The following is a 7,875-nucleotide window of genomic DNA, read 5'->3' on the forward strand; positions in this document are numbered from 1 at the left end:
GCCACCAACCAAAGACCGCCAAACCCAACTAAAGACAAAAATAAACATTTGTATTTTGGCCTGAAAAGAGAAAAGCCTGTTTTGTTTTCCACAGACTAAAGAAATCAGCTAAAGAAAGAGATTCGTAGCCATTCCCATTTTTGTATGTTCAATTTCCATTATCAATTAAAAGACAGTACACTCTTATCCTGAATAGAAGTGCAATTAGATCCAATAATGAAATCGTCAAGTACTACTGAGGTGGAACTTGGCAGTAATTAGTTTTTTGATACATAAATACAATTTCCAAATGCAATTTGTCCCTGAGCCCAGGCTGCTGATTCAATTCACCATGTTGGCTATTACAGGGAAATGTGCGGTGAGGTGGATTCCAATTCTTCAGGGCTTGTCTCTCCTCAGAGAATGGAGCAAGCTGGCTCACACATGAAATCACTGGTTGGACTTGGAGGGAAGGTGCTGTTTGTCTCTCTTGGTGTTGGGAGAGAAGGTTGTGCCCCCAGGAGCTCATTGGTGTGTGAGTCTCGCCATTGGGAGGCAAAATGATTCTGTCTGCCTCCTCTGTTTCTGTATCTAGCTCTCACTCTTCTTTCTCTCCCTGACACTGCCTCTTCTTTCATTTGGTTACATGCCCATCTGTGCACTATATATGCAGGCTCACTGTGCTATGTTAGTGCTGGGGTATAGCACAAAGATGACTCTGTCCTGGAGAGACTGTTGGTCTGGGGGTCAATGTCCAAGAAATCTGTGATCAGTTATAATGATTGTGGTAGCAGGAAGAAGCCTCGGAGACTAAAATCAGGGCTGTCTTCTACTCTGGGGTGTAAGGAGAATTTCCTTGAGGATTCACATTGCAGCTTTTGCAAAGGACATAGGTGGGTGTGTAGGGAAGGCTATCTGGGCAGAGGGAAATCCAGAAAGAAATGTAATCCAGTAGAGAAATAGGGAAAACGCCACTGAGGCAGAAGAAAAGGAAGGAAGCAAGCCTGGATGGCATGAGGCTGTGTGACAGCTGCAAGCCTGGATTCCTCAATGCTTGTAGTCCTTGTTCCAGGTTTCAGTTTAGGAGTTCTCTGAAGATTTTATTTTTTTTTAAAAAGATTTATTTATTTATGCATACAGAACTGGGGTACAGGCCAGAGATGCGGAGGGTGAGAGGATTCACCAGAGACAGAGCGGGGAGCAGAACAGACAGATTGAGGAAGTACACCGCTGAGGGGAGCAGCGGGTGGGTCAGGAGAGGTCTGCCACGCCATGTGGTCACCTCCCGGGCAGGCAGGATCGAACTCATGCGGAAGTGGCCTAAGCTTCTTAGTGCTGTGCCACCAGGGAGGGCCACTCTCTGAAGATTTTAAAAGTGAAGGAGCAATAGGATTCTATTCTTTAGATGCCAGGCTACCCTAAGATTCAGTAACGGTGCACCTCTTCATCTGGGAGCTGTTTGATCGCTCCTCAAATCAGTTCCCTCCTCCCTCAGTGTTTTCAGAGACTGCAGCTGGAAGGGAGGAACAGCAAGTGGCAGAACCTCCACTGTGACTTGTGAATTTCAATGCTTCAGTGCGATTGAGACCCAGCAATCATAATCAAAACACACTTCAGCAAAGGTTAAAGTTTCATGATGTGGATGCATCACGTAAGAAAAAAAGTATGAGCTTCCCTATGAATGACTATGGAACCCTTTTTTACTGAAAAAGTCTACTTTACTGCAGGTTCCAGCCAAGGGATGGGGAGATTTATTGTTAACTTGGGTTTGGAGTTTGGGATTGTATAGAGGACTGGACACTAGAATTACTGAGCAGAGACTGTGTTTACAGCTTAATTAAACCTAGGATTCCCTGAAATGAGCGGGAATGACTTGGGATCTACTCCCAGTTGTTTCCAGATCATTCTAAAGGGATATTGGGTTGAAAAGTAAAATAAAGTTGCTAATTACATTTCCTAGGTCATGCTTATTTACCTATTACTGAAACAGTGACTGGAAAGTCAGTCTACAAGTTGGGACCTGCCATATATATGACCGCATTTAATCACAGGAATTGAGGAAGGCATATATAAGTTTCTCTTATTGTCTGAAGCCTAGTGATTATTCTTACTTTATGTTAGAGGTGTGAAGGAGCTGGAACCAACTGCATTTCAAGGAAGGTGGTGGTGCTGGTGCAGGAGGTAATTTCAGTGATGTCCGTCTTATTGAAAGAGTCATTTACAGAATTCTGGAATCCTGTGGACAGAGCAGGGGTAAAGTGAGATTCAGGGCTGTCGCCGTAAATTCCATTTCCAGTGTGGTCAGAGAGAGCAACTGGCTGCAGTGGTTGAGAGAGTCAGACACGTGTGTCCTCTCTCTCACTCTCCCTGCAGGTGACTTTTCACAGCACTTCACATACACCTGCAGACAGTCTATCCTATTTTTTCATAATTCATCTTCATGAATTTTTCCTTGTCAGCTGTGAAAATTCCTTCATTTTGAGGCTTTTGCTTTATTCATTTTTTATTGTGATCTAATGGACATATACCATTCGATTAATTTCAAGTGTGAAATGTAATGACTTCAATACATTGTGAAGTGATCACTACAATCAATCTAGTTAACACCCATCCTTATGGAGAGTTAGTGAAAATATTGATTGTTAGGACACGGACTTTTAGGATCTACTTCCTCAGCAACTTTCAAATATGCAGCCCATTATTAACCGTGGTCACTGTATTATAAACACCTGTGACTTATTTCCCTTCAGTCACCCTGTTATACATAACACACCCGTGACTTACTTCCCTTCGAAGTAGAAGTTTGTAACATTTGACTTCCTTAACCCATTTTGCCCAGCCCTTATCTTCCATCTCTGGCAGCCACCAGTCTGTTCGCTGTGTCTACAAACTTGCTTCGTTTTGTTGTTGGTGTTGGTTTGTTTTCTAGATTCCACATATAAATGAGATCATAGAGGATCTGCCTTTGACTTCTTTCACTTAGCAGATTGCTCTCAAGTTCCATCCATGGGATCATCAATGGCACGATTTCATTCTTTCTTATGACCAAGCAGTAAGAACTCCATGTATACATACACTGCAGCTTCCTTATCTGTTTATCCTTTGGTGGAAACGGATTGTTTCCATATCTTGGCTCCATTAAATAATACTGCAGGGAGCACGGGGGTGAACATATTTTTTTGAATTAGTTTTTTTTTTAAAGATTTATTTATATATGCATACAGAACTGGGGTACAGGCCAGAGGTGCAGAGAGGATCATCAGAGACAGAGTGGGGAGCAGAACAGGCAGATCGATGAAGTACACTGCTGAGGGGAGCAGCAGGTGGATCAGGAGAGGTCTGCCGGGCCATGTGGGTCACCTTTGGGGCTGAGTATTGAACTCGTGGTGAAGTGGCTTTAGCTTCATAGTGCTGTGCTTTAACCCACTGTGCCACCAGGGAAGGCCTCGAATTAGTGTTTTTTGTTAGTTTGTTTTTAATAGAAGTAACTGGCTTACAAAGTAGTATATGACTTAGACCTTTTAGGATCTCTTTCATTAGATATTGGTACCATGCCACACCCAGCACCAAAACGTAGCCTTCACTGTAGTCCACTGTGATTCCTGGGTAGGAAGCCAGCTAAAGTATTTTAGTAATTGAGCAGTTCAGTATATAATCATGGAAAGTAAGAGGAATGAAATACTGTGGATGGTATGGGATAAATTTTAAAATGCAACAAGCATAGCAGTTTAGAACTTCAGACAATGGACAGAGTTAGTCAGGGACACTTCTAGGAGATTTTTGGATCTTACTCATTATTCAGAGCTTTTAAGTTTATTTTCAAAAGGCACCAAGTTCTGATCTTCCCATTTGCTTCAGGATCCTGTTGCTTTTCAAAAAGCTAATGCCATCTGCTTTTGGAAACTGGCACCCACACTTGCTTGCTAATTTGGACTTCTAAACCACTTTAAAAATTAATGGCTTTATAAAAGGTCTACAATTCCCTCTTAAGAGTTTAATATCATATTTATAAACTCAGTCCTTGTTGAGTTCCAGCATATTGCAAATAATTTACAGTGTTGTCCTGCTCAGAGCATCACTAATGTGGATCCACAGCTGTGCAGATAACTTTTCCTATCAGTGGATGATAAACTATAAGTGGCCCCATTTGGAGGTGGGGAAATAGTCCAGATTTAAAAGCTGCATGGTTGCAACAGGGTGGGAAATTCTATAGCCGTGACTTCTCTTACCTGAAAAATCATCTCAACAGTAATAAATGTAGCCAGCCTCATTGCTATCAATTATCCCACCTAGGAAGAGTGGGCTGGTCATAAAATTTATGGTGCTTTGGTTTGCTTGCATAAACAGTTTCCTGAGCAGTTGCTAAATAGTTTGGGAAATGTGTCAGCTAGACTAGGGGTCTTTTTTCCAAAGGCAAAGTCTGGAATGACCAAGTAGGTGGATCGAGGTTTTGGACCTGGGTCAGTTACTCCATAAGGGTGAAACACTATGACAGGTATGATTGTGCCTATCACCAATGCCTCTGCTTCTCTTTAGTAATTTCTAGTACATTTCAGGATCCTGCAAGCCATCTCTGTTTTCCCTAAACAAACTTGGGTGAGACCCTTGCCTTCAAAGTCATGGCTGCTGTGCAAGACGCTGTCTTCCTGCCTCTTAGAAGGTTTGTTATGTTGACTCATTGAGGTGAAGGACTAAAGGGTGTTTGAACCTAAATTGAAATTGGGGACCCAGCAATAAATGTTATGCATTGCTCTGTTCAGTGAGGGTGAGTTGGTGTTTTCACTGTGATTTTTATTCATTTCTTCAACCATTAATTAATGAGCAACTACAATGTGCTAAGGTTGCTTCTTGTAGCTAGGGGAAAAATATTCAGCCCATCTTTTATTCATCTGATTCTCTAGCCTAGAATCTCCTTCCTGCTTGTGAACTTAGTGAACTTTTGATAACATTTCCAAAGGCAAATGAAATCACGTGCTTTTGCTTTAAAATTGTGTTGTAAGGTCCTGGTTTCTGGTCAACAGCCCCAGGACCACCATAGAAGGTTGGAAAGAGACATTAGATTTTGAAAGATTCTGGTTTGGTTTGTCCCAACCATACACCAGGAAAGCTACCGTTGTTCCTATCATATATTTGGTAGATTGTTTTTTTGGGGGGTAGGTATTCCTTACTTTCTCCTCCTCTGTTTCCATGGGAGAAGACTTACCCACATACTGATGTTTGGCTTTGCTCTAAGTTTTGTTTTGGCCAGAGGAAAGCAAACAGAAATGATAAGGTACTACTCCTTAGTCTGTGCCTTAAAGGGTCCTTGCTCGTTCTGGCCACAACACTGGGAGTTTGGAAACTCAGCCATGAGAAGAATATGCTCAGCTAGCTGCAGCTACTGCAGGCTGATCCCAGACTGAGGCAGGAGACAGAACCAGGCACATATTAATAACAACCACATTATTAACGGTGCTCATATATTTGTAGTTGTTTTTAACACAGTAGCAACTGATTGATACAGACATCTAGTTAAGATCCCATTTGCATGTGAGGGTTCACTCATTCATTAATTTATTCAAAAAATATCAAGTCTCCTACTATATACAGAATAACCCCGGTATAAGTAGTTTCAAAAGTCTACAGGCCTTTCTCGTCTTTCTGACTCTTTGGCAGGAAGGAGTTTACAATCATTTATACTATATAGACTATGAGAAATAAAATCAAGACACACAGTCTCAAAGGAAAACTAGTAGTAAAGTATCCAATAAAGAACTGATTAGTATCAATTATGTGCAAAAATTAAGCACACCACATGTAGGTACATACAACTCTTCCAGATTATCTTCTCAAGAAGAGGTGCTCTATGATAAGAACAATGGCTCCCAGGATTTATTATTCCAGTGCCTGCTCTGGGAATTGTTTTCCCAAGAACCCAATGAGTCTCCCTGGTTTTCTTAGGGGCAAAGAGGGGCTGAGAGGAAGAAGCTAGAAGCTCTCCTCTGCCCTACGCGATAGGCTTTCAGGCCTGGGGAAGGTGCCAGAGCTGATCTGACTGTATTCAGAATGAATCTTCTTAACGATCTGTCAAGTTCAGTGGAATTGCCAGACCTGGGCTTTAATAACTTCCTGGTTTTTAGTACCTGAGCCTATAAAGATGATCTACAGGCCACAGTGGGTGCAGCTGACCCAGGGTGGGGGCAGGGGGTTGGAGCTGCTGTCACAATAGGTGGCACGTGGAGACTGTTCCATCTGGGGTTTTGGTTGCACACCTGTTTTTGCAGCTGGAGACAGGCGATAGGATAGGGAAAGATGAAACGATGAGGCATGAAAGCAAGAAAAGGCCAAACCTGTATGTGGAGTCTTGTGACACCCCTTTTTACCAATCCTTCCTCAATCCCACCTTCTCTTGCCCCCCGTATTTACTCTGTACCCACCCTCTTTCAGTGTGTCATTTTTCCCCCTCAAAGACATTGTTCTATGCTTCAAAGTATTTAGGGCTTGAGGGTGTTTTGGAATTAGAAGGGGCATCAGTCTAGACTTCATTTATAGGTAGGGGCTCTCAGACCCCCAAGTCGACTGGTATAGTCATAGAATCCGGATGGGTCCCATTAATACCTGCTCAAAGCTTGAGACATTGGCATTGCCCCAGGATTTTTGAAGAAAAAAAATATAAGGAGATTCAAAAGGATGAAAGCCTAATCAAGAAATGCCAGATTGCTAATACAGGCAAGCAGGAAAGACATTTTTGACATTTCTGGACTGAGGATCCTTCCAGTATTTCTCGAGAGAAGTTTGGTCCAATATCTGCTGTTCTGCCTGGGGGGATTTTTTTGTTGTGGTTGTTGTGGGGGAGTATCCAGATCTTCCTGGTGGGAAAGAGGGGCTGTCTTGCCAGAAGTTCAGCACCCGCTGTCACTGTGAGTGTTCTAAGTCATTATAAAAGCTCCATGTGGGCAAATTCTGCTACAGCAAACAAATATGACTGGGCACTATTTTGAAGGTTTCTCTCTGCATCTCCCATCCTTCACTACTCTTCCTCCCCTTCCATGCAGCCCCTCTCCCCACCCCACTCACTCAAATAAGGCATTTCATGCCTACCGCCTGGGCTGACACACAGGATGCTATTAAAACAAATAATCTTGGTCTCGGCTAAATGCGTGAGGCCAAAACTTCCAGCCACAGCCTGGATAAGACCTGTGGAGTGGAGTGAGGAGAATTGGAGAGGAGACAGGAAAATTTAGAAAATGGGATTTTCTTTGGACTCTATACCTTCTCCACCTTTTGCTGAGCTTTGGGACGTAGGTAAAGTTGGCACCGTGCCAGGAGGGAGAACCTGGATGATATATTGATCAGTTGTTGCATTACAAAATAGCCCAAACAATGAGCATGAGAGCTCCTCATTCAGGAGCAGCATCTTGCCTTGCAAACCTGCTCCACGACTGTCTTTCAGGTGTGCTCCCAGGAAGGTGCCGTGCAAGTCCCTGCCCTCCAGACTATGGTTTAGATGTAACACAAAGAGCCAGGCTGGACGGGAACATCAAATAATTACAGGCTGGTAAGGAATTACTGGATTAAAAACTGAGAGCCACATGGACCAGTGGGTGTCACAGACCAGACTCATGAAGGCGAATTGCTTTCTTGATGCCAAATTTTGGCACCATGAAGGTCTGCTGGGATCTAGACGTACCTTTGCACTGTGAAAAGATGTCTAGAAAAGGTGATGATGACTATTGCATGTGTATGTGTGAAATGAGAGGGGTGAGAAGCAAACCCCAAAATGGCTGTCTTTAAGCAAAACAACTTTACTGTATAAAAATAAACAACTGAGTAAGAATATAAAAAAACACCCACAACTTTGATATTTACTAAAATATCTTATAATTCACCAGTTTTTCTTTTTTGAGTATTCCAGCA

The sequence above is a fragment of the Condylura cristata genome, unplaced genomic scaffold, assembly GCF_000260355.1.
Source record: "Condylura cristata isolate star-nosed mole 26May11 unplaced genomic scaffold, ConCri1.0 scaffold00015, whole genome shotgun sequence".
Classification (NCBI taxonomy): domain Eukaryota; kingdom Metazoa; phylum Chordata; class Mammalia; order Eulipotyphla; family Talpidae; genus Condylura; species Condylura cristata.